Source organism: Lichenostomus cassidix, chromosome 4 (assembly GCF_008360975.1).
Source record: "Lichenostomus cassidix isolate B80296 chromosome 4, HeHo_3.0, whole genome shotgun sequence".
Lineage (NCBI taxonomy): Eukaryota > Metazoa > Chordata > Aves > Passeriformes > Meliphagidae > Lichenostomus > Lichenostomus cassidix.
This window is the reverse complement of record NC_139484.1, coordinates 27,947,272-27,975,039: the sequence shown is the minus strand read 5'-3', so window position 1 is coordinate 27,975,039 and position 27,768 is coordinate 27,947,272. Positions and strand designations below refer to the sequence as shown.

Here is a 27,768-nt window from a genome sequence, read left to right as displayed (position 1 = left end):
GCTCACCGTACACTGAAGAACAAAGGACAGGAGGAATAAAGGGGGGGGAAGGCAAAATAAACACTCCTTACAAAATCCTGTCCTACCCCTTCAGCTTCCCAGTCCCAATGCAAAAAACTCCAGGTATTTGTCTCATAGGAAACTGCACAGAAACACTGCTCTCCCTCTCCCTTTCTATTCCAACTCAGAGCAGACAAGAAGAAGCTGAAGATTCATGTTATATTAATTCCTATAACAAAGTCAAGATCCTCAGTAAAATAACATCTGTGAGCACAGTTCCATGAAAAAACAACCTCTCCATCTGCAGTGACACTCTTAATTAAAAATATTTTTTTAATGTTTTTTTACAGTACAGATTTGCATGTTGAGTGGACTTTGGCAGACTATGGCTTTCTATACGTAGGTTAAATTTTTTGCTTTTAATACAGATAGTAGTAAACAAGAAAATCCAAAATGGAGTGTTGGCACTTTTATGATGTTTAGTGCATAATAAGCCAGATCAAAGAAAAACCTACATGTTATTTACATTTCCATTTCTATTTAGTTACATTGCACTTTAAACAGGTGGTAGATGTTTTTCCCTTGAAGCTTCTCCAGCTTTCCTAGGAATGAAATTATTTGTGCCATGTAAACAGTGTTAAGTTGTCCATTAAGCAGAATAAAAATTAATTCTTCATCGCTGATCTCATAACGTAAGGCTACTCTACTCTGAAAATATTTTACACTCTTACACCACCTAGTCTTTTGCAACTGGAAACTGAATATCATTACTGAATATCACAGGCATCTCCCATTCCTGTGAATGTCTCTCCCTGGATAATGAAACTTATGAACGCATTGGCAAAATAAGAAACATATGTAGTCTATACAACACCTGTCTTAGAAATGTTGCCAGCATGCAAAAAGAACAAAATAAACTGATAAACAATCAGAGGAACAATTAAAAGGAAAAAAAATCGAGGCAATCTGACACTTTGATAACAATTCTGTATAATTTTTTTTCAGTCTTGCCTTTGAACCTTTGAGAAAACATGAACAGAAATACAGGTGTCTTTCTAGTCTAGGAAGGAATGCAGATAAACTAGCAACTGTCACACCCTGGAGAGTAAAAGTCAAATTACCTAACAAATTGCAAATGAAGACTATTCATCTTATAAAGAGAGTGCTTTGAAAAACACAGAGCTTCACAATATATCTACTAAAAGCTGGAGCAAACATCAGATTCAAGCAAAAATAAAATTTAATTACTATTTAAACTTTTTAACACTTGGAATGACCAATACTGAAAGCTTAATAAATAAGAGAGTTGGATGTCAGCCCCAGCAGGAATGCTTCTTGGCACAGATAACCAAAAGTCAAACCACAGCCTCTCCCATCTAATTTTGTAACACCTAAGGTGGCTTCCACAGGCGTGGGAAAGCACAGGATCCACCCATCAACTGGTTGCTCACTCCTGCCAGCACAGATCAGAAAGTGAGGAGTGTCTGTGTATGTCTTTGGGAACCCTGCTGCTTTTCACCTCCACTTCTGTCCTTCCCTGTAAGGCTGTCAGAGCTGCAGAAGCTACAGTATCCCACAGTCAGACCTGACACACCACTCCTCAGAGAGCTATGCACAAGAAGCACAAGCTGAAGACAGAAGCAGTTCAAAGAGGCATGAGAAAGTCTGTCTATGCACAGGCCTTGAACAGCTGTCAGCTGTAACCACAGCACGTTTGGAAGACCTCCAACTTTATTCCTGAGGACATGATTCTTGACATCAAATTACAAATTTATGATTATTTTTCCAACCTCTGAATTGTAGAAAGCATATGTCAAACCAATTTTTTGTTTTGATGCATCAGTTATGAAAGTACTTTAGAATATGCAAAACTGTTACATCATTCACCAGCTATCCCTGTACTGAAACAAAATGTACAGCATTTCTACTGTCCCCACATACACTGCCATCTCCATTCTCTGTTTTATCTTCATCTTGCCCCACAGATAACATTGTACTTGCACAGTAATTCATGCACAGCCACTGCAATAATAAAGAAACTGCTGTTTCAGAATACATTGTCCCTCTGTTAGGCAGTTCAGACATCCCTGCTGTTCTCAAGCAGACTTTTGCTCTGAGGGACATTACCCTCAGTCCTGAGAGCCCCAGAATGTCTCAGGAGGCTCTTCAGTGACTTTATGAAGCATTTGCATACAACCAAGCATCTGTGCTGAAAAAGCTAGCTGAAAATAAATGGTGTTATTAGTAAGTCCAAACAAAAAAACCAAATACATATAACTAATGACATAGTCAACAATGAAGGATAGAAGAAAACCCTGCCCTGGTGAGACTTCACCTGGGACACTGCATCCAGGTTGGCAGTCCTCAACACAAGACATGGACCTGTTAGGGCAGGCCCAGAGGAGGGCCACAAAGATGACCTGAAGGCTGGAACACCTCTCCTATGAAGACAGGCTGAGAGAGCTGGGGTTGCTCAGCATGGAGAAGGCTCCAGGAGGACCTCGCTGCAGCCTTCCAAGGGGGCTTACAAAAAGGAGGGAGAGCAATTTTTGACATGGGCAGACAGTGATAGGACATGGGGGAATGTTTTTAAACTACAAGAGGAGAGGTTTAGATTAGGCAACAGGAAAACTTTCTTTCCTCAGAGGATGGTAAGACAGTGGAACAGGCTGCCCAGAGAAGCTGTGGATGCGCAATCCCTGGAAATATTCAATGCCTAGTTAGATGGGGCCCTGAGCAACCTTGTCCAGTGAAAGTTATTCCTGCCCATGGAGGCAGGACTGAAACTGGATAATCTTATAGATTTCTTCCAACCCAAGCTATTCTACAATCGTATGAACACCTCTCCTCAGTAGTACCACTAGCAAAGGCACATACAGCTGCAGTTATGGATACCACAACAATCAGCCTAACTGAAAAGAATCAGTCCCCAAAGTTGCCAACATGTGAAAATTCAAAACTGCTGGATTCCATGCATGGGAATTGTGGCAGTGCCTCTCCAGACGGGGTTGTGGCAATGCCTCTCCATCCTCTAACTGAGTAAGACTGGGAGCCAAATCTGTGGTTTTCTCTAAATAGGGAACAAACTGAGTTTTCTCTGTGACAATGTCACCAACCTACCAACTTGACCACCAATAAGATCAATGCAGAAAATACAACACAGTACCATGAAGGATGACAATGAGCATAGTCCACCGACACACAAAAGCAGTCAATAGGCCCTGTGCACCTATGAGGGCAGAAGCTGTTGCTATTAAAATACAGTGCTGGCAGCTGTCCTATCTCACATCCCTCAGCACACTACAAAGGGGGTTAAATATTAGTATATTAACATGGTATGGCAAGAAAAGAGATTCACCTTACACCACTAGCAACCATTTGAACAGATTCTCTCATGCAGACCATATGTATCTGAAATACTGCTTTAACGTTGCTCTAGAAAGAGATGCAAACATTAAAAAATTCAACCTGAGAAGGCTAGTATAAATTTTTCAAAACAAAAGACCACATGGAAGCAAACCCGAACCAAATCAACTTACAAGAGGAATGATTGAGTTTTGTTGCCTCAGACACCAGAATCAATCCTGTTGACTCCCAGTCAGTGAATTTTACCAACATTTATTTGGAAACCTTCAAAGCTTGAAAGTTTCTAGAAGAACTGAACACATTTCTTCAGACTCAGACAAGACTGTATAAGCAACTTGCTGGGGAAAAGCATCAAAACAGGACTTGCCAGAAGAATTACTTCAAATCTGTTCAATTTCTTCTTACTTGCTCTGAATAGCATGCAGAACACACAAAGATCATCATCATGACCAGCAGCAGTAACTGCCTGGATACAAGAGCTAAAGCCATGAGATTTAACTTGCTCTTCCAATTCTCTTCCCTTTTACATGGGCCTGAGGCAAACCACTCAGCTCAGTATCTCCCTTAATACAAGAGCCACAGACTTTTGGAGAGCTCTGATTATTATTAAAGCAGAAAGTCAACATTCAGTTGACAGTCTGGCTGTTTACCTGTTCCAAAAACTCTCAGAATCCCTATGCACCACACTCTTCAACTTACATGCTACACACTTAAGACTTACAGCCCCCATCACAAACTCCTATTTGGCAAAATACTTCTAAAACCAGGGCCTACGAGCAAAGAATTGTCATCTTACCTTCATTTGTATATTTTGGCATTGTGCAGAAGAGATAAGACACAATCAAGGCTCCCTAAATAAAAAAAAAATACATGAAGTGTTTCAGAACACCAGTGGGAGAATTTCATGCAATGTATGGCTATTATTAGATTGCTATTTTGCTTAGCAGATCAGAGGGTATAATCAGCAGATGATTCAGCCATGATTTGGGAAGCACAGCCTTATTAAAGACTAATGAGATAAATGAGTTAAAATTTACATTTTGCTCCACTGATAAGGTTCATTGGCATGCTTAACTCCAACACCATGGTTTGAATATTAAACCCACTTATTAATGTCTAGTAAAGCTAATTATAATGCTGAGTGGCATTAAACTGTAATAACCAAGCAGGATGTTAGAATCACATCCTTTAGCATTACTGTAGCTCTGAAGTTAATTGTTCTGCACCTGGAAATAAACACCTGTTGAACTCATGTTGTGAGAAAGCACGAATCTTCTGTGCCTTCTTCCTGATCCTTCTGACAACCCAAAGCCATGATCTTCTAACAATGCAATGGACAGATAAACATAACTCGTTTCTATGATTTCAACAGTGTCTGTCTTACTGCAGTAACAGTGAAGATTACATGACAAATATTTTTGTATCTACCATATATTAAATTACACCTGGCATATACTTTCTAATCCCTAACAGAAAAAGAAAGCACTGAGATACTAATAAAATTAACAACAAAACCCTGGAAACCATATCTGTAATTTTTTTCTCACCTTTTTCACCATCTTCTGTCAAAACTACAATTATAACTATGAAAATACCACCATTTACTGAAAAGGATACTGGAAATGCACTTTAGACCTTACACTAGCCTATTTATTTTTATGCCACATCTAGGTAAGCACTAGACAACATGGAAAACAATCATTTTTAAGGATAACATAAGGGCCATAATATTCTTTCCATTTTAATCTCCATAATGTATCTGTCCTGTGACAGATACACAAAGAAAAGATGGTGAGATGGCGTAATTAAGTGCCAGCTATCCATGGATCAACAGTACCCAGTGTGAGGACTCACATGAACCAGTCCAAAAAGAATTTACAGTCAGCATGAGCTTGAGATACTTAGCTCCTCTGGGATCTCCCCATTCCAACACAAGAGCGGTGCCAGCTCTCTAGGAGAGTCAGGTACAGGACTGCACAACAAAGGTATCATTACCTTTTCAAAGTAGAATATAAAGAAGGACAACCAAAAGCATAAAAACACTAGAGATAAAAACCACTTTTTATTTGTATGGTAATACTCGAAAGCAGACATTCATTACACACGTAAAAAAGGCTTTGCAGAACAATTAGATTTTTTTTCTTCTGTGAGGAAAAGTGAAAAGGCACTTGCACTGTGACAGTGAAAGAAACTAGCTGAGCAAATCAAGTGTGAAACATTAAATGGAACTGCTTTTTTGAACACACTTTTGTTCCTTTCAATTTATCACCCGATTTACACATTCAGCTTGTAACATAATCCATTCCACTTTCCTCAGCCCAGCTTTAAAATATAGGTATGCCATATTTCAGCAGTAGGAGCAAAAAAATGCAGTGGAGGTCAGAAAGAAAGGATCTGGTATATGGCTTACTGCATAGCATTCCACGGCATCTCTGCTTGTAGGAAGCCATGAGTACTCCCTGACATCCCCAAGCCTGTGCTGCAGCTGGGAAAAAAACAAACAAAAAAAAAAAAAAAAAAAAACCCCAAGAGTAGTCTACTTTAGTGGTAGATTCTAGTGTCACAAGCTCACCATGCCAGCTGAGCCTCCACCAGACCCCTTTAGTACGAGTTATATCAAGGGAACAAACACCCTTGTCCCCTCCCTCCTGCTCTGCCATGCTCTTCACATGAGTCTTTATGGCACACATCAGGTCCTGAAGCCAAACCTGGAAAAGAGTGTTTGTTAAGTGCTGAAAGTATCCTTCCCAGAAATCTGTCTTAAAATATAGGTATTTGTGACTTTGGGAAAGCAGAACCATCAAGTCTCTTTCCCTAAGGGAAAATCCTGCCAGCCTGATTCCACAGGAGCAACTCTCTCTACACAGGTTCTTCCCACAGAGTAGAAAGTGCCTCTGCAGTCTTTTTCATCCAATACATTGTGCTGGATGTGGCTTTTCCCCAGCCATTTCATGAGTATGGTTTGTTTACTAGAGCATAATCAGAGAAGCTCCTCCAATTACTATTTTAACTATGCTAATACCTGGTAGGTATTCTGAATGCATCTACAATCAACAGACACACCTAAAGCATACTATATTTCTAAAGAGGAGACAGCCAACAACACAGTATTCCCACAGGCAGGCTTGCCAGGAAAAAATATGTGGTAAATAATTAATTTTCCTAGGTTAACTTGAGTTCCAGACTAGCATTTGTGAGCATCAGTGCCATGGAAAGGCACTAACAACTCTAGTTTGTATTCTTGTCCAGTAAGGATCTTTGTCTCATGTGCAAGCACTGACAGCAAGTTTTATCATCTCAGAGACAGAAAAAGTAAAGAACACTTATACAAGTCCAGCAAAATCTCCTCTGTGAAATTCAAAGAAATCAGAAGTCTTTCCTTGGCTACTGTTTTTTAATTATTTTCTTTTTTTGGCCCAGATAATGGGCCAAACACAGATAGATGCTGAGCACTGATGTCAGACTGCTGCACAGACAAACCTCCAGTATAATCTACCCTACAAATAATTAAAGACATCGTTCACTGCTTACCATGCTTTCTTTTTCTGCATTACAGATGCACAAAGGCAGGAAGGATGGGAACAATTCCAAAGACAGGGAGAGGGCAGCACACTCCAGACAACTCTTGCTTTTCAAAGTTGATCTTAAGCTTAGCAGTTTAACACACCAAGGTTTCAAAAAGTACATAAAATGTTACAAATACTACCAGTGTACATTCAGTACTCATGGTTTGAAGTGAGTGAACTTCTACACAGACTATCAACTGCGATCGAATTCTTTTTCCACTTCTATTTGTTGCCTCAAAGGTGCTGGCAGATCATAACAAAGAATAGTTTGTACAATCAGGAATAAGTTGGCATTAAAGAGAAGATTTTGCAGAAGTTTGTTCATTTTCCCTGGAAATGGTTCATAAAAATGGACTAAAAAAATATCTAAATGAACATTTAAGAAACAAACTTCATTAACATATTATTTATCCATTAATTTTCTGGTAAATTAGGTGTTTCTTCAGTAATTCAATACCTGCTGGTGCCCATAAAGGGGATTGAAAAGTCTCTCACGCTTCACTTCCTTTTCAATTAATGGAACTTCCAAGTTTGATTTTATTTCTTGTGGTTCTAAACTGCCTTGACTCTGTGACCCAGAGCAAAGTTGATGGACCTCAAGATCCTATTTCCTATCATTTCAGTCAGCTGAATTTTTAGAGAATCAGAATACAGTTATGTATTTCTTTATAAAAGAGATGCATTACAACCATGATAAAGAAATAAGAGAAATATTCTGCTCTGTTCATTACAACCAATAGATTATGTAGATCAGTCACAAAGCAGACGGAATTATGAAAAAGAAAGTAATCTTTAAACTATTAATATTGCCAGAACAACCTTTCTTTCAGATACACAGACTCCCACTTCCCACACACAGCTAATAATGTCAGAAGCTGAGATTCATATGGTCAGAATGACTAATATTTACATTAAGCAAATGTATTGCCATAGTAACATAGACACCACAGAGCTATCTACCTGCCACAGCTCACTAAATTATTTAGCATGCGAATACTACAGTGACACTGTGTAAATGATCACATTCATTAAGAGCAGAGTATGTGCTGAAAAACTGAATGTTAGACAGCTGTATTTATTGCTAGGAAAAAAACAACAGCATCAATATTGAGAAAAAAAAAGTAGAGAGGTAGAGAGGAAGGCTCCAGCCTGCAGCAGAACAACACACCTTGAAAATCTTCACCTGAAAAACATGGTCACATCTGCATCCCTGTGCAAAGCAGCACAAACAGCAATCTTACTTATGGGACAAAAGGCTGACCCACCGTGACCAGAACAAACTGAGATGTGAGTTACTTCCAAAAAACTACATTTTTGGGATAGTCATAAAACTTGTTTTATTCGCATTTTATATTGCCTAAATATTATTCTATATTGTGGGGTTGTAAGAGCTAGTGCACAGAAAATAGAAATAACTATGACACACCCTCAGAACATGGTTGTTCTTCAACAGTTGACAGAAAAGAGGGGCAATACTTTGGATGATGATCTGCCACTTCCTCCAAGCAGCAGATGATGTCAGGGATCTGAGTGGTTTGTTTAAGCCACTATCCTCATCCTGAGTTAAAGCTTTTGGAAACCTCAAGCACTTCCTGCACTGTGGATATTTTCCCCTCATCACACGAAATGGCAGAATCAATGACAGATGGAGAAAACAAAGGGACAGCTCAGGTCAGCTCTTGCAACCAGATGGATTTCCTCCTAATTTTTATCAGGTATAGCCTCTTTTTTGGTTTTTTTGGACACAAATAATGTTTTTTCACATTTCTCTTTGAATACAAAATAACAAAGAAACCACCCAAGAAGCATAGCACAAAGATCCAGGCACAAAATGAACCCAGCCCAGCTCTAACCAATTCCTATTCTCTCAGATTTTTTAGTTCTTCGTAGGCTCAATTTACAGTATGTCAACGCAACACAAAAGCTTTAAATAATTTCTTCTACTACATTTTTAAGAAAATAAGTCTGGCATACACCCTTCTCTTATTATTCATTTGCACTGAAATGCCACAAAGTCCTACCTAAAGATATTTTCATGGCACTAGCAATAATCAAATCCAATCTCAAACCAATAGATTACCGTAACAGAGACTCATGTAGAATTTGATCTTCAGAGACAGACTTTTCAAAATAATGAAGTGTTTGGAACATGCTGCTCTCCAGAGAGAATACTGCTTAAATAACAAGAGACTGCTTTTCTTAAGCAAGTTATTTTAATTAAGAATTGTTCAATAACTGACTTAATCCTCCACAGAATGTCAGAAAAGTACAGAGAATAGCACCTTCATTTGAAAGCAGTTTTAGAAAGCAGCCTCATGGAACCCAATTGCCAGACCAGTGAGGGCACTTCAAATATTGGTGCTGGAGAGCACACGTGTGGTGAAGAACCAAAAACCAAAATGCTTACTGCTTACAGAGGTCAGGTCATCTCCCAAAAGTATTTAGGTTGTGAACTTCTGTTTGGAGTCTTCACTCAGTATCACACTTGAGATTGTGAGTTTAACAGAATGTCTGCTGGTTTTAGAGAAATCTCTGTGAAAGATGAATATTGCTCTTAGGACTGTCAGAATATAAAGGATAATATGAGAAGCAACTGACTAGCGGACTAATTAGCAGTAAGGAACAGAATTATGCAAAGCCTCCAGATTCCAGACAGAGCAATCAATTACATTTACATGTTACAAATCACCTTGCTGATGAAGTGCAAGCTGGAAATAAGAAGTCACCTTCAAGCACTCAACACCTTAAAGCACATTTATAATGGAGCCAGGGGGAATATTTGCTTGGTTGTTGGAGTAATTTAAAAGGTGCACTAATACTTGAAATGATTCTATGACAATTGAGCAATCTAGCTAAAGTGCCCGAGATAAGCCTTGACAATTCTAGATAAATGCTAAGCAATTAACAGAGGTATCCAAACACTAACCTTTAAATCCACTAAGGTTGAATTTTCTCTCACAACTTGCATCTTTCAAGCTTATAACTAAGAGCACTAGGAAAGTCAGTCCTGCTACATAAACCACAATTAATTCTAAACACAAACCCTGTGTTTTGTTTTCAAGCCAACAGTGAGTAGATGAACCCAAAAAGCAACAACAGTCCACAGAAAGAGTGGCTGAATTTCATTATGTTTGGCTCAGCATCACTACCACTGAATCCAAACTGTTTTGTACAGAACAATTCAAGTAGCAGCTACACAAACCACTCAGCTCCACAGGAGTCCTTCATGTATCAGATGTGGTACCATTCACAAACCAAGTCGACATTTCTGCACGTCGCTAGATTATGCCTCCTCACCAACGTGGCAGTACAAAAAGCAGAAAAGGCCTTGGCTCTGTGTAAGTCCTGCTCAGCAATAACAAAAACATCTCTACTATCATCAGTGTTCTGCACAAATCCAAAACACAGGCTCATACTCATCACTGTGAAGAAAACTAACTCTACCTGAGCCTAAACCAGCACAGTACAAAAATCCTAGATCTGCAGTACGCTTTGTCAAAGAACCAAATAACATCATACGAATCAGAGTTAAGAGCTGATACCAAGGTTTTGTTTGTTTTCAAGGTGTTGCAGTATCTGGGTAAATACAACTTGCAAGAACATCCTATGTGTTCAAATGACTCATCAAAATCCACAGGAAACAACCACAGCAAAGACTCTCTTGCTATAGCTGGGGACTGAGACCTGCTTTTATTTTTACCAGAAATCCAAAATAACTATTTTCACATTCTCCTCTCCTCAGCCAGGATGGGAAAGGAAACCTTTGTCAGCTTTAGCTTAGACAGTGGTCTCTCTCATCCTGGCAACTGCTTTTATACATAGCAGGGAGACTGAAGAGGTAGAGCAAAGCTTAGTGTTACTGCCTCAAGCTCAGGACTTTAAAAGGAATACAGTCTTTTCCCAATTTGCATACCACAACAACTCAAACAATTCCTTAGTGCAATGAACAATGCCCTTTTCCCCTTCCCTCCTTCCTCCACAATAAAGAAGTATCATTGCCATGTCCTCTGACACAAACTTCCCACCCAGACTCAGCAAACAGGATTAATGAAGAAACAAAAGCAACCTTTTTTTCCCCAGGCAAAAAGTGGTGGGAAGAAGCAAAGAAAAATTAAGATGGAAACCAAAAGATAGATTTATAGGATTTAAATTGGTCAAAATACTAATCAGCCTCTTCTGTAGTGCACAGCAGTGTTAAAACCCCTACCACATCTCTGCACATACACAGCAATACACATCCAAGCCAACACAAATTGCTGTCAGCTGCTGCATATTTAATACAGAGGCAGATGGACTGAGCAGGTATTTTTAAATCCATCTTCAAACCCAACAAGTGCCATACCTAAAGCATATCTTACACCTTGATATCTACACCTTGAATATAACAACTACAGTTTGAGGTGCAGACATCTTTCTATTAAAAAAAAAATTGAACAATAACATATACATTAAATAAATTTTATGCCATAAGTGTCCTTGATCCCTCATGGGCCGAAACATTAAAAAAACCCCAACAATTCCCTCACAGAATAGCTAGCAAATAAACAAACAAAACCTTCAGACATGGGACCAGCTTACTATGCATTATTAAAATGCCAAGCACAGTAGGTTGTTAATTTTTCACTTGAAGTAACTGCATAACTTGGTTGGGGAATTATTCAGTTCTAAAAACTCTGTAGCCATTTCATTTCACCTTTCATTTTCTATCATCCACAAGTCAAAATCATGTATGCAGTCTAATGAAAAGTGCATGAGTCCTCGAATACCAGATACAGATGGGATGAGCTGTGAGTGATTCTTACCAAAACTAATAAGCAAGAAACTAAAATAAAAATTGAAATATACAGAGATACTAGTATAAGCATAGTAAGTCAGTGGTATTTTTATCAAAATGAAAAAATAATTTCTTCTTTCTATAAACCCAAGATACACTTTCAATCTTTTTGTCATCTATCCATGCTATGCATCACAAAGATAAATGGTGATAAGTGAATGGAAATAGAATGGAGATAGATGAATAGAAACAGAACGGTTATAGATGAAAAATAGGAGTACACTTAGGAGTACACGCAGCTTAAAGACACTTTGAGTATGAACATAAGTGTATGAGCAAGAAAATAATTACCTATATTCCACAGACAAAACCAGCACATCCCCAGGGACAGATTCCTTTTCTGTGAACACCCTCATGCTAATAACTGTCCAGGAGTCAGGGTCAGGAAAGGACGCAGTCAACTTGTGGCAAGTAAAATACTTAACCACCACAGGTGTGCATTTACCTGACCACTTCTCTCCTGAGTCACACAAAAGAGGTCTTTAAAAACTTCTTAATGCTTAGGCCTCTAACTGATGCTTGCTTAAGCAGTCTAGGAGATGGAAAATGCACACACACTGATCTCCTTTAAAAACGAGATAGCTGGAAGATCACAGACTGGGCTACTCCACCTGGGCAGCAATTTGAAGGCACAAAGGCTGTCACCTGGTCACTTGCACAAGTAACACTCTTTCTCTGCACTCATTGCTCAGGCTGTGAGCATGCTGAGGGGAGGGAATTTTGTGGCATCAGCTCACTCCTGACATAGGTAAGTGGGAATCCCACTTGCACGTATCAGTTGTGCCAACTCCCCTATAGATAATTTAAAGACAATTATTCTACAACATGAGATGCTTACTGCTTTTGTATGCTACTACAGCACATTAAGAGGCTCAACTAAGACAATATACCATTGAGATTCAAAAAGAGAGATGTAAAAAAATATCACCCAACACAAATTTTATAAATTGACAGGAGAAGGGGAATGGGATCTACATCCTCCAGAAGTACCCAGCACCAGGCTTGTCTCAATTAGATTCAAAGCCCATATTGTTTCAGAAGACTTAAGAACTTCTGTGGAAGCCAACTGTGACATGGTAAATGAAACATGCTGACAGAGCACATTGTCTTATTAGTAGTAAAATGCCAGGCAATACAAAAAGAAGAACACACACTTTTAAAAACTGCACCTACATGACCTACCCACTTTGCATTTTAGAAGACACAGATGTAAGATACACTGTCCTACACCAGTTCAGATGTTTTTCTGGACTACATATTCATCAGATAAACATACAAACACTAAAAAAAAAATTCCATAATAGAAAAAACCAAAGCCTTCATAAAAGAGAGTAAGTAACTCTGCTCCAGGTTTGTTGGTTTTTGTTTGGTTTTGCTTTTCGTTTGTTTGAGGTGGTTTTTTTTACTGTTTGGTTGAGGGTTTTTTTTGTTTTGTTCCCATCTCCACACTCCCCCCAGTTTCAGAAAAAGCCACAAGTTCAGAACAGGGTCATTCATGATACTGATTCAGATGGTGCCTCGCCTTTCGAAAGTGCCAGACCAGTTTTTCCTCATTTCTTTTAAGAAAGCAATGCAATGGGACAATAACTTCATCTCCCAAATCAACTATTGTTGGATACCCAGCTCTAGGCAATTGGCTTACCGTGTGCAAGCAGTTTATTCCTACCCTCCTACTTGTTTGTATTTCTCAAAATGCAGCATATTATTCACTTTGACTGTAGTTGCTTCCCACATGTTCATTCATCTTTCTTTGTCTCACTGGATTTCTTCAAGTACATCTCATTAAACAGACCGAATTTTTCTTTCCAGCTGCATGCTAGGCTGACTTTCAGTGAAATGAAGGTAGACTTACACCAATGAAAGGAAAACAGAACTCAGTTGCATGGTCTTAAACTTTAAGAGGCAACAAAGCTTTCTAGGCTATGAATTTTAATACTCAGAGATTAGTAATTCATCTTAGTTTCAGTTGTATCCTTCTAGGATTAAACAGTTATCTAGAGAATCCCTGACAGGTTTTTTACTAAAAGTCTTGCTCCAAAAGATGTGGTGAAGCAGCAGAACAGTTCATTGCTCCCATGAGAACGAGGTCCTATCCCGACTCCAACATCCCTAGCACACTTAGGCTGTACTTCCTGCTCAGTTCACAAGCAAATCAGTTCAGCAACAGCTCCAGTAAGAGCAAAACAGAAGGGAGTAAGCTCGTGCCACTGCAAACTGGGAACAGAGGCTGGGGAGGCTGTGCAGCTTCCACCTTGGACAGAGACTCCATCAGCTCTACTGGTCCTAAAATTATTCCCTGATTTTTATTACCATAACTGCATATTTAGAGTCATCAAGCCAGATTCTGAAGATTTAGAGACAGTAATTAATGCTATGTTAGTTCCTCTACAATAATGTTAGAATAATTCAAACTTACTAGCAGCAAACATGCTCAAAATGTCACCAGAAACACCAGATTCCAGGTCTCATCTAATTCTGAACTGACTTAATGCAAGAGCAGCATTGTCTGGCCTAGCATCCACTGTACCTCTGGTAAGGGACACAAACACCTAAAAGAGATGCAAAGAAACATTATATGAAACACTTGCATTACTGGACTAAAATTCATTAGAGAAACTGAACATGATCACTACAGAAAACATTCCCAGAGTTTAATCTCTTTTTGCAAATAAATTTTAAAAAATTCCTGGTTTTCCAAAAGTAAATTTTCATACACTTTTCTCTGGAATTGGAAGAATTACGGTTTCTCAAAGATTGCTTTCCTGTTTTATTTCTCCAAAATTAAACCTTCAACTCTGCATTTTGCCAACTCCAAGCTAAACACGACCCTTGGAGGCCAGCAGATCTTCTCGCATCTCCCACGCCAGCAGCTAAAAGTAGGTCTGTGTCTCTCCCTACTTGGCCATAAAGGAAAATAATCATGGAGATAGCAACTTCTCATTTATTCTATCCCAGCCTCAGAGATCCTTGGCATGGAGGGAACCAATTCTAAAAGGCATCCTCTATGGCACCAGTAAATAGACTAGTTCCCCCCTTACAATGCACTTTGGTGTACAGTTGACACAGTTTTGAAAAGGAAAACAGACTGATAACATTACAGCCTTAAAATAAGGAGAGGAGCAGGAAAGTAAGTTGTTCCTCTGAGGCATAATACTCTTCTGACTTGTTCCTGAGATGATGCCTACCATTACTTCCTTAATCTCAGCAAAATAAAGTTTGTGTCTTGCCATTCATAAATAGCAAAAAGTTATGCTAAAGTTTCTAAGTGGTTTTCAGAAGAGAAATACTTCAATTACTTTGGCTTTTGAAAGATTTTCCCTGTGTCATGACCTTCATTAGGACTTGGAACTGAAAGATTTCTTTGGTTATCAAGTCCCCCTCATCTGTTATCATAATTTATAATCCTTCACAACTTGATGAGGCTCCAGCTTTTTAATGTTCTCTTACATTCACTGAAGACACTATGACATTTCCAGAGCAGTGAACTATTAGTCCACACACTTTCTGCCTGGCATCATATTGTAGCCTACTTACTCATTAGAATCACCCATAGAATGAGATTATTGTCACAGTGTTTTACGAGTCTGTTTTTTAAACTAGAAGATAAGTAATTAGATCTTTAATGACTGTACTGCAACTTAAATGTTAAAGTTAGTGAATTCACTGTAAAAACTTCATCACCAGACCCTCTTCAAAAGATTTATTTTTTCAGCTGGAACTGGTTGCTCAAGGGTGTACCTGAATAATTATGAGACTGAAATGAAGGTCCCTCTCTCCAGCACATCCTACAACAGTCATATTCTGCTGCTGCTGTGCAGAAAGTGTATTTTGCATAGGTCACTTGAGAATCCACAACATTTTACAGATCAGCAATGTAATTTCAACACACAGAGAGAACAAACTCTCAACTCAAGCAAAGCTCATTAGAACTTAAAAACAATCAGCAAAACTGATTAAATATCAACATCCTGAAAGAGTTGTGGGGTAGGGGGGGTTTTAATTATATTTTTACATGTCTTCTCAGTATAACTGGGTAATCATTAAGTGTGAACAACTGCTACAAATTGAAAAAAAATGCTGCTGACGAAAATCAATATTAAGTGGTACTCAGACCAAGTTAGTTTCTAGTATCCCTTTTTATATCTGAAGGATCCCAAACTGCTTCAGAAAGCACTCAGATTTTAATTGATACAGTGTTTAAACTGACTAATACTAATAGCTCTTCATTGAAACAAAATATTGGTAAAGTAAATCCCAGAGTAGTGCCAATCAAGTCAATGAGCTAAAGGAATTTTATCTAGAAGAACACCAATTTTGGTCAAAGTTTCAATATATCATTTCAATTCCCATGAATCCAGAAAGTTGAATGACAATATACCTTCGTAGCTCTGAAACATACAATACGGAGAGAGAGAGTCCTTAAAAAAAATTAAAATTAGTATCTAATACACAATTTAGACACCCAGAACTTGGATCTCTCATTCTCCCTCTGGATAACTCTTCTTCCACCCTCTGTTCCTGCACAAGTGCTAATTTGTGACAAATTATGGAACTCATTGTTACAGCTCATAGGAGTTACCAAAAGCACTGATAATTTTTAAAGAAAAAGACAATAGATTTTGAAAGAAAAAGACAAAACCCACTGAATTTATACCATGGAAAGGCTACTAAATAAGACCATGGACTGCACATGGCCAGGGACACTGCCATATGCTTGGACTATGCAGATATTCTCCTGCCCCCTGCTCTGCCATCAACTCCTACTGTGAGGACAGCTCAACTTCAAAACCCGCAGTGATCCCCAGTGCTCTATATACAACAAATACATTGAACATCTCTATTGCTTGTCTGATGAACAAGAAGCTTGTCTGACAGCTACAGAGAGGTTTCTGTGATATGTTTCTGTTCAACTCAATGAACTCTAGCACTGCAAAACCAAAATCAAAATCTAATGAACATTTGGCCCTCCAATACAATTCATTCTTGCAGGCCTACATATTAATAGGATATCTTCTTCTTCTTTCATTTATTCCAAGTTTATATTTTGAAATAATAATGCATACTTTAAAACAATTTAACTAATCCAGACTAGCTTTACTTGAAAACCCTCTTTGTTTTTAAAAAACATTGGGATCTAAAGAACGATGATGCACAGGAAAACACATGCCAACTGAGAACCTGATCCTTCAAGATTTTGTTCTACAATCTTATTTTGTGTTAACCTGACTTTTTCCTTCTAAGTTAGCTGTCATCACAATGGTAGGCTTTTCCTCCAAAATAAACATAAAACCACTATGTTGACAATTATCAGATTTATTATGAAAAATATAATCACTGTTTTCCTGGTTTGCTTTTTGTGGTTTCCTTAAGTCTATCATGAAATCTCCAAATTTCTAACATCACATAAACCGAATCTTCTTTATTCAGAATGGTTACAAATTCCCTTAGGCTTTACAGGGCTGCTACCAAGGACAATTGACATAGATTTAGTTCTAATGTGTAGCCAATTTTGGAACAATATGTACTTACCATGTTTATTTCCATGTTTATTTCTCTTCCAACGTTAAGAGAAACAGTTGTCACTATGACCAGAAAACCAGTTGCACTTTTGTATTTCCTCATGTCAGTGGCTGTGCCTACCATTACATACTGCTAACTTCCTTGCACTGTGCTTAGCTCTTCAGGGCAAAATATGCACTTACCTAATTAAACTCAAGACACAAGCAATGACAAGTAAATCAAGGTGGTTGGACAAAACATTCTTTATGACAAACCCTGAAAGTTTACAATGAATAGGTCACATTGTGTGATACATACAACAAGTTTTTTCCTTGTTTATCTTGAGCTGAGGAAGAAAAAACATCTTATATATTATGAAAGCAATGCATACATCTTTATATTTTATGAACTGCCAGATGGATGTGTCCTTTACAGACCTCTCCTTCAGCATCACAAGGAGAGCAAAATTTGTATGCTGGTGTATAGTGATGAAAGATTAGAAATCAGAACCACTTAAATTATTTATAGAACATCACTGATTCCTCAAGAAGACCATGTGAAGTAGCCTACAACTAGCCCTTATGAAAGGGTAAAATCATGTAATAGCTATTTTCTATTAATATTAACATTTTGTGAAACTCAAGGCAGTTTAAAAATTACCTATTTCAGTAAAATGGGGTATTCCTCTATAATATTCATTTCAGGTAACTGTCAGTAACCAAGTTTTTACCGGCTTGCTCCCAATATCCAACTCACTGCTGAATGAAAAAGACATTTTCCTCCCCACAAGTCTGAGTCCTCACAATTTTTACATTTTTATTTTAATCAGAACAAACTCAAAACTCTAAAAACTGACACCAGGGGAAAAAGCTAACTGAAAAAAAACACAAACAAAAAACTCCCACACCACAACTCAGGAAGAATACAGCTGAAAGGAAGCATGATCCTAAGATATGCATATAAACTAACAGAATTTTTTCACTTGGTGTATTTTGTCATTCTGAAATTCCAACCTGAATCTATTAAAGTCTTATTTAGAAAAATTTAATGGAAAGCAAAAATACATGTGAATGTTTTTGCCCCCAATGCATTAATCTTTTCCAATAAAAAACAATAAGGATTTAATACCAGTTGGGACTAGAGTTGATAATCACAGATACTTAACAATCTTAGACTAGATACTAAAGCTTTTATGTTAAGAAATTAGCGCTTTTTTCATTACTGCTGTTAGCTAAACCAACAGGAATTCAAACATACTCATAAAATTGAGGAGTTAACACAAACATAGAATAGGAAGAAATGAGAACTAGAGAAACACTTCACATTGTTTTGTTGGTTCATGTCACTTCCTGCCATCAGCAACTGAATTGCCTTTCCATTAGCATAACTAGATTTTAAATCAGGGAAAGGAGAAACAGCCAGCTGGAAGCTTTACACTGCTATAAATAAAGTTATAGAGTAAGACTAGACTCTAGTTTAAATCAACAACTGTCATTCTTTTGTTTTTTCTCTGGAGAAAGAAACAGACTTGTCTTTATTGTGCAAGATATTAAGTTCTAATGCTACAAACCATCTGAAGAACTCTTGCCTAGAGCAACTGATTAATAAATAGTCACTTTGGCAACCAAAGCTGCTTCCATGCAGCCACAGAATCGCGGATTAGCTGTAGGTCAGTACAAGTAAAATCTGACACTCAATAAATGCTGGTTATGGTGCCATTACTCTTGGGAATATGTAGTTCTTCCAGACAAACACCCTGCTAGTGGAGCATTCAAACAAGGTTTGATATTCAGAAACATTCCAACAATCTGCATTTAATAAAAAAGTTTTGCAACACTGTCAAGGCTGCCAATTAATTCATTCAGAGAGTGGAAACAATAACATAGTGAATACTTAACTGTCAAGCATCAGCCTATCTACAGCCCCGTTTCCTAAAGATACTTCTATATGATACTTCAGGAACTTATACAAGCTATTACAGGGAAATCAGACACCTCCCTAATCCTTACATAGCAATGCAGACTAGGATGAGAAGAATAATATCCTTGGCTTCCAACTTGACAAAACAGTGTCCCATCAAGATCAAGAATTGACACAAACTGCATCAAAAAAGAGGTGGAACAATGAGCATGTATCATTACAGGGGAGGATAAGACCAGACACATGCTACATGAAAGGCTGCTGAAAGATGGTGTTCCTTTCCACAAAGCAAGTGTTTGTTGGTTTAAAAACAACTAACAAGGCACAAGAGCTTGCCAGATAGTTAATATTTCATTATAATCTACCAGCTATTTGTATTTTTTCTAATCAATTTGAAAGAAAACCTGAGTATATAAAAAACAGGGACTAGTAGTTATTATGAAGTATCATTTCATATTTCTTTCCTTTTCTAATGCTGTTTGATTGGTATAAATGCTCTACCTGATACAAGGAACACAACTCAGGAAACCAAACACACTGTCAGATTTCCTATGATTCCAGGCTTGTCTGCACTAATCCCAGTCTCATGTCACACCCCCACATCAGGCTCCCTCCCTAGCTAGCTTGGGCTTCTCTTCTGTACACAACTTCCTTATAACAATCTTGCAATTAACACCCACATCTCCTCCCCAAATGATGCCAACTCTTGTATGAAACATTCAGGCTATGAAAACCACACCCCTCTTTCATGCTCTTTCATCAGCCCCTTTTGCAAACTGAGAATAAGCATCTCTTGGGGAGGTGACTCATAAGTGTTCAGCCCTTTTCGTGTTGTAAAACAGCTTATCTAATAAAACAAAACACATGTACAATGTTGCATCAAGAACCAAATCATATTCATGCTTGTAGATCAGGTCGGGGGAAACTTATGTGGATTTTCATCTGTCAGTTGACTAGTGTTACTCGCAGAGTAAGATAAAATAAGATGATCCAATGACAAGCCAAAGTCTACAACTTCTACCCCTTATTCAATTTTTATTGTAAAAGGTATTCTAACATTTCTGTGCTCCATTTTTAAGTTCAGATATGTTTCCTCCTTCAAGTCTTTTTGTATCCTACATTGCCCCTGTTAGAGTGAGGAGAAAAAAGAAAACATACATTCTTCAGAGGACAAGCATTTCAATTATTTCATTTCCCACAAGCCAAATATTGTGGAGATATTGTGAAACAAGCAAAAAAAAAAAAAAGAGTCTTGCCAAGTCAAGAAAATCCTGGTGTATAGGTGTTGGGTTCTCATCAACGTGCCACTGGTAACCTACCTCTGACTTACAGGGTATATAGGTCACAATATATTTATTGTTCTCCAGAAGTCACAGGGCACTAAAAGACAGCTAAAGCACCTTTGATAATTGCTCTATATTCATTTCACATATAAGCAATTTTGTGGTTGCCACAGAAATATTACACAATAGTTATACTGTACAGGTGTGAACACAAACAGAGTTAATACAAGAAACACTGACAGGATGCTCCAGAGCCCATGGTGCCTAAATGCAGCTGAGTGCTACTGGAGACTCTATCAGGCATTTGAAGTAAGAGTGAAGTCTCAAGCTCACTTTTCATAGGATGGGTGTCCAGACTGCAAAAACCGATTGTGACACCCAGCTCTCCAAATAGAAAGCTCATGACTCAGCAAACACACTTCTGTTCTGAACTACCTATTACACACAAACTCACACACACTTATCTTACCTGCAATTAAAGCATGTCAACAGGTCAGCAAGGAAAAATTGGCTCTGGCACCTCTTCCATCTCGTCAAAAATCTAGGTCTAAAGCTTCTTCACCTTTCAGCAGCATTCAGCTTTCCACTGCAGACAAGGAAAGGCAGAGAAAGTAGAAAAGTAAAAATTATCATTCTCTATTAACAGAAATCTGGCAGTTTAAAAACTGAGAAGGAAAAAACCTCCATCTTAAAGAGAACAAGATGATTAAATCTCAAATACACAGAAGAAGCAGTAATAGAGTATTTCACAGCACGAGACACGTCCACACTGACAAGGTCAGAGCTTCCAGGTCTTTCATCAATACCTGAGTGAGAAGCCCTTGAAAACACCAAGGGCATCATCAGCTAAAAGTTCACATCACTGCAGAAGCAATCCATATTTGACTTCTTTGCTGCCTTCTGTTCACTGCTGCAACTCAAAAACATTTGCATCCATGCTGCACCTCAACAACACTCATGTGTAACACACTGAAAAAGTCTGGGGCAATTAGGAAACTGTTCTGGCTAAAAAGCAACCACTGCAGGGGAATAAAATAAAATGCAGAAGCAGAAAAAAGTGGTATTACACTGAATACTAAAGTTGGCTACACTGCCAAAAAGCTGATTACAAAACTTACTTTTCAGACAAGAAATGCATCATAACAGCATCTTGTTCAACAAGCTAAATACATGCAAAGGAGAAGGAGAAACCCACACCTTTCTGTCAACACTAAAGTAATTTAAATTAAATTTATATTTGACATGTAACAAGGCTGCACACATACAGAAAAATGCAAGTATGAAAAGGGTGTCTATTCATTTACACAGTGCTTAGCATTCAAAATTGATTTTACAGACATCCTGCTAACCTGTCTGACAGAAATTCCTCCAGACTACACAAATTAATTCAAAATAAGGAGGCTGTCTTTTTTTTTGTCTTATAAGCAGGGAGGTAAAACTCTGAAAGTTTTCAGTATGCTGAAAGGAATCTCGCAAAAGTTAAAAAAGTATATACATCAAGGGAGAAAATCATATTTTACGTAAGTGTAATTTTTAAACTCGTAATTTAAAACAGGTTCTTAAACAGCTTTCCCATCAAGGTAACATGAACAAAACTACAAAAATTAAGGGCTTATGGACAACACTGTAAGTTTTTAGATTGCAAACATCACATGGTTTCAGTACATGCTAGATGAGATGAACCCAGAGATCCCTTGCCATTTCACGCTCCTGAATTTTAGGCTCCTCCACAGAAGTAACTAGAAATTTCATAGCATCATTTTCTCCCTCTATTAAAACAAGAAGCAGTCCCAAAATGTAGCCAATTTCCAAATGAAACTATAATAGAGTCAAAACCTCTCTATCTTCCAGATCACCTCTAAAATGTTTCCTGTAGTAAAATACTGTTCACAAAATTCTAGCCCACTAAACCATGCTATTTTAAATATATTTTCTTATTACTCAAAATAATTATGAGTGAGGGCTCTAAAGGAAGGAGATTGCTCCATAATTTGTGATTAATACTAACTTCTCTTCTGTCTGCTTCATACATCCATTGCATCTGGTCATAAAAATAAGGTTCCAAGTTTAATTTGTTAAATACAGTCTTTCTAATTTTGTTTAGCTGTATCATTTATCTGGGTAAATTTTCAAGTGGAGCCTATAATTATGTTCTTGACCAGACTGTCCTTTATCTTAAACAATTATTTTCTCCCTTGAATTATCTTCTGATAGCTTAAAAAACTATTGTCATACACATAAAATAGGTGTAGTCTAAATTACATCCTCATGTTTGATGTTTGCCAGTTGATTAACCTGGCATTTTAATTTCCTTTTACTACACATGAAATAATCCATCACAGGGAACAGAAAAAAGGAGTGGGAAAAAAAAATTAAAAGAGAAATTGATCCTACCCAGAATCAAAACTAAAGTCCAGCGCTAAAGGTAACCCACAGCATGTCTAGAAATCATTCTTTTCAGCGTATGTGGGAAAGGAGTATGCAATAGCATCTATGGAGGGCCCTCAAGTGAACAGAGTTAAGGGGGCATGAGAGGAGGGAAAGAACTCTCAGCATATTTGTTTTAAAGATTCCAGCATGTTAGATTCCATCTAAAGATCATCTTCTATCTAGAACCACAAGCCTTGAAATTTGAAAATTGGTACAAGAGACTGAAACCAGAGCCAATGAAGAACAGTCAAATGAGGGACAATTCCATTTCTTATATGGCTAGTGTATGTTTTCAAATATCTGCTCAATAAAATATTACACACTGGCACCATATTGTCCAAACCTATTCAGTATTTTGGCTTCAAACTCCTGCAAAACTGAGTCAATGAATCTTTGTTACTACCACCAAGGCAGTAAAGAAAATCACAAAGGTCTGTTCTTTTGTAGGCTACAAAAGTTCTTTTGTAGTCTACAGGAGATTTCTCTATGATATGCAGTTAATGTGCAGATTTTAGAGAGAAGGCATTCAGAACGTGGAACGATTCCCTGATCAAATATATTGTATTGGGTCTGACTGAGGTAAAGCTCACAGCCCTCCCAGTGCTGTGCTTTGCAGCTGGAAGGGTGCTGATAACAGAGCAGTGTTTTGGCTACTGCTGAGCAGCCCTGTCCCTCTGACATTCCTTCCCACATCAAAGGGATGGGAGTGGGCAAGGTCCTGGGAGGGGACACAACCAGGCCAGCTGACCCAAATCAACCAAAGGGATGTTCCATACCATATGGTGTCAGCTCAGATATATAAAGCTAAGGGAGAGAGGAGGAATGGGGGGCATTCATGACTCTTCAGTGTCTGCCTCCCGGGGGAGCCATTATGTGTGCTGAAGCCCTGCTTTCCAGAGATGTCCAACCATCACATGCTGATTGGAAGTAGAGACTGACTTTTTTCCTTAGCTTATGCATGCACAGACTCTTGCTTATTTCTTTCCTTCACTGCAATAAAACTGACTTATCTCACCCGCTGGTTGTTTTCCATCTTATTCTCCTCCCCACATCCCATTGGGAAGGGGAGGGATAGAGCAGCTCAGTGAGTACCTAGCACCCAGCCAAGGTTCAACCCACTATACATATGTGAAAAAATCTGAATCTGAAACCTTAGCACCAAGCTATGGAAAATATCCAGAACCTCAGTGCCTTTAGCTTCCCAAATAATTTGGAAAAAAACCAAAAAACCCACATAAAACCAAACCCTTGCAGACACCCCTTAGGTCAGACGACAAAAGATGAGTCTAGTATATGAAAGTATATGTCTAGATGACAAAAGACTCAGTCTAGTATATGAAAGAACAAAAATTTGAATAATCTAGGAAGTTACAATTTTGAATCATCTTTTTAAATATTATTTTTAAAAGCTGTAATTAAATTAAAGAAGCATAGTGATAATTGAACAGAGAGCTTCCTGTAGCTGTGGCCCAGGAGAGTCATATTAATCACACAGTATCACCAGTTCAGTACTGCCAGATAGAAAATAATACATCCTTATCTCCAGAGAACACTGACACTGTGATCTCTTTCTAGGCACTGACAGATCATTACCATGAAGCACAATCTTGCCTTATGTAACATTCTTGGAAGAGCAAATATTTTGCTTTTGCATCAAATACACAGCTTTTAAAAAGCAGGCAACAGCATGCACCAGGTAAAAAATAATACACGTGTGCATTCTGTGTCCTGGATGGTAAGGAGGGGGAACAGAAGGAGAGAGAGAAAATACAAAAATGTTCTGCCTGCTCATCTCTGAAAACAGAGACAGGTGAGGAAAATGTGAAATGGTAGAAGAGCTGCTCAAGAACTTTGAATCAGATATAAAAATTTTATATTTTATCTAATATTTCTGTCTCATATTATTTACGTGAATTTTATACATTTTCTCAATCATACTATTCATATGAATCATATGATTCATATGAATAGGAATACAAGAAAAAATATGTATCTTACCTCACATTGCTTGGATAGCCTGAAATTCTGCCCTAAAATGGGTGTAGTAAGGCATGTATATTAAAAGCTTTAGAACATAATCAATTCTTGGTAGTATCCTTCACGAATTAAGATGCTCTACTTTGTATCTTAAGATCATCAAATCATAACAGACAGCAGTTTTCAGTATTTCTTCAGCCCACAGCAGAGCAGACTGTCAAACTTTATTTTAACAGGCAGGTTACCAGGACATTCTCAGAATGGCAAAACCCTTTTTAGGGATTTGTATGTTCTCTCTCTCTCTCTCACCAACCCCCTCCTTTTTTTTTCTTAAACACAATTAATTTTGAGCTCAGGATTATACTGCATTTTATTTGAGATGAAAGTTGTCCTTAGAGACTGTATCACATCCCATACACTTCAACCTACACCACTACCCAGGCTAGATATTATGAAAGATGCATAGCTTTGTGGATTGGGAAATTCAAATTACTTTCCTTATCTTTTCCCTTCATGTGAAAGCCCAAGAAAATAATCCTAGAAACCATAGTCCACAGATATATGGTTATATTCATTGATATATGAATCAATACAAACACTCCCAGTAGCAACAGATGCCATTATGAACAGCAGATGGACTTTAAAATATTAAGAGGGAAGTATGTCCTGGCTTCATGCATGCATGAATTAAGAGAACAAGCACACCATAGAGGTGACACCTCCTGGGAAATTCCCCTCTGTGAGTAACGAACCAAAGTCTCCTTAACTGCTAATTTTACACAAAAACATACATATTTGCTTTTGCTTTCAAGATCAGTTGACACTGCAGGACTTCTTCAAATCTTTGTTTTCCTTCTGCTATTCACAGTTTTGCCCAATAACATGCAACAGAAATTAAAACCTTTGTTCAATGTCACTGTTGTTATCGCTATCATTCGGACAAGAAATTTCATGCAGTGAAGAGCCCTTTCTGTTTTGGGCTGTTACTGGACAATTAATTAAAAAAGAATTAGTGTACTCAAATAAACACAGGCTACAAGGGCAGCACAATAGAGGGCTGTTTACAACATACAGTGGATTACGTTAAAGAGTTTTCCAAATTTTCACTAACACAAGCTGATTAAGTCTGCGTGGCAGAGAGCAGACTAGCACAGGTCTGGAAGCAATAAAACCCCACTGGCTTGGATGCAACGCCGCACAAATAAGACAAAATTGTTTTCAAAGCTAATCCAGGCATCTTCACGCCACATTTCCTAGCACTCCTTGTTCTAGGATTTGCTCCTGCAGAGCCAGTGTGGGTACAGGCATGCCCACAGTCATTTTTTCATGCTGTTATCTCTAATAGGGTGTTCTAGCTACTTTTCAACAGCCACAGCACTGTGAAGTTACAAGTCTCCCTCATCTACTCCATGCGGATGAAAAGAGAAAAGAAAAAACAGAGAAAGAGGCATAACGTTTTGATATCTTCTAGTTCATCCTTGTCAGTTCAAATAAAAGAGTAGAGGCACCAAGAAAATGAATTCTCAATACTGTGCTCTCCCTGGATTTTACATATCATGCTGCACTACAGTAACCATCTCCTTTTTGCACTCAAAGGATAAAAAAAACCACCTCAAAGTCATCTAGTCCTTCCCCCTGTGCCATGGTAACACACATCATATTGCTGTCACAACTCACAGCTGCTTTCATCACCTGTGCTTAAAATCATGCACAACTTTTTCTGATAATATATTCCAATGCAACAAGGTCGTACCAAGCAAGGAAAGAAAACAGATCATTGTGAAAAACACATTTATCTCATACACTTAGACAAACCCTCATTTTCTCATTTCTTCACCACCTTTTTCACATCTTTGAAGTTAAAATAACAGCTCCCAGCTCATTCACTCATTCCTCCAGACATCCAGGTATTCTTACTGCTCTTCTCCAGACTCCCTCCAACGGCTTCGTATTACCTTCTTTTTTCCTGATTATTTTTTAATTAATTCCATCTTCAAAACATGACACTGCATCAATATTGGCTGGAAAGATTCTTCATTTAACTTGCAGAACATAATTCTATTTACACATATGTGATACAGACACAGGATCCCACAATAAGAACCAGAAAGGTCTTCAAGGTTAACTGAAGCAAACCTCAGGGAGAAGCATTTGGTCCTTCTGGTCTTCTCCAATTGCTCCCATCAATCAGGAGGCAGAAATTACTTTAAAGACGCCTTGCTGTGTTTCAAATAAGGAACTATGCTACAGGGTTTTGCAATACAAGCTTCAGTCCCAACCTAAGAACCAGCTCTATTTAAAAAAATCCAAAACCTCTTCTGAGAGCAGAATTCAACCATTTTGTGACAGTATCTTGGTAGGACATTCTCTAATTTTACAATTCTATAGCAATGTTGACTCCTGTTATTCCTGTCATCTACTAAAATACATAAATCTTTCAAATATATATATGTAAAACCTCTCACCCCTAAACAAGACCTCTATCTCAATGAGTCCATTCCTAGGGAAAATGATGGTTTTCAAGCAGTTTAGCACTTGCCCTCAGTCAATTCCTCCATACATTCTTTAATAAGAATGACGTTTTGACAGTTTCTACCATAGAGTCAAGCTATCAGAGACCTACTGCTACTCTTCTGTTAGCACTTTGGAGAAAAAAATTCTATTAGTCTAACATGGTTTAATCTTAAAAATAAAATCATACGGGCTACTGCTTATTTCTTTGTCATTTTCGACTGCTTTGAGAGGGTTTAATTTCCAAGAAAAATACTGGAACAAATAAAGAAAAACAACTGAGTCTACAATTGCTCATTTCTACTTGCCCCTTGGCCCTGACACCTGTACAGACAGACACTACAATCCCTCTCCTCAGTGGCACAGTATTACACATACCCTC

The 27,768-nt window shown here is 38.0% G+C and overlaps 1 protein-coding gene across 12 annotated transcripts in view; it reads right to left on the bottom strand.

Annotated features, from left to right (window-relative positions):
* Window positions 1-27,768, bottom strand: part of FHIP1A (FHF complex subunit HOOK interacting protein 1A) — a 111,039-nt gene that overhangs the window by 44,840 nt on the left and 38,431 nt on the right. For 5 of the 12 annotated variants that reach the window (XM_085058500.1, XM_085058490.1, XM_085058497.1 and 2 more), the window contains 2 exons: window positions 20,938-21,054; window positions 4,163-4,217 (listed from right to left, as the gene is read on the bottom strand). The exons of 1 other annotated variant lie outside the window; for it this stretch is intronic. The gene's annotated coding sequence lies outside the window, so the exon portion shown is untranslated. Of the gene's footprint in view, window positions 1-4,162; window positions 4,218-4,592; window positions 4,688-14,182; window positions 14,316-20,937; window positions 21,055-27,768 lie in introns of all 12 variants that reach the window. 6 more of the 12 variants (XM_085058496.1, XM_085058502.1, XM_085058494.1 and 3 more) reach the window with 5 other exon arrangements.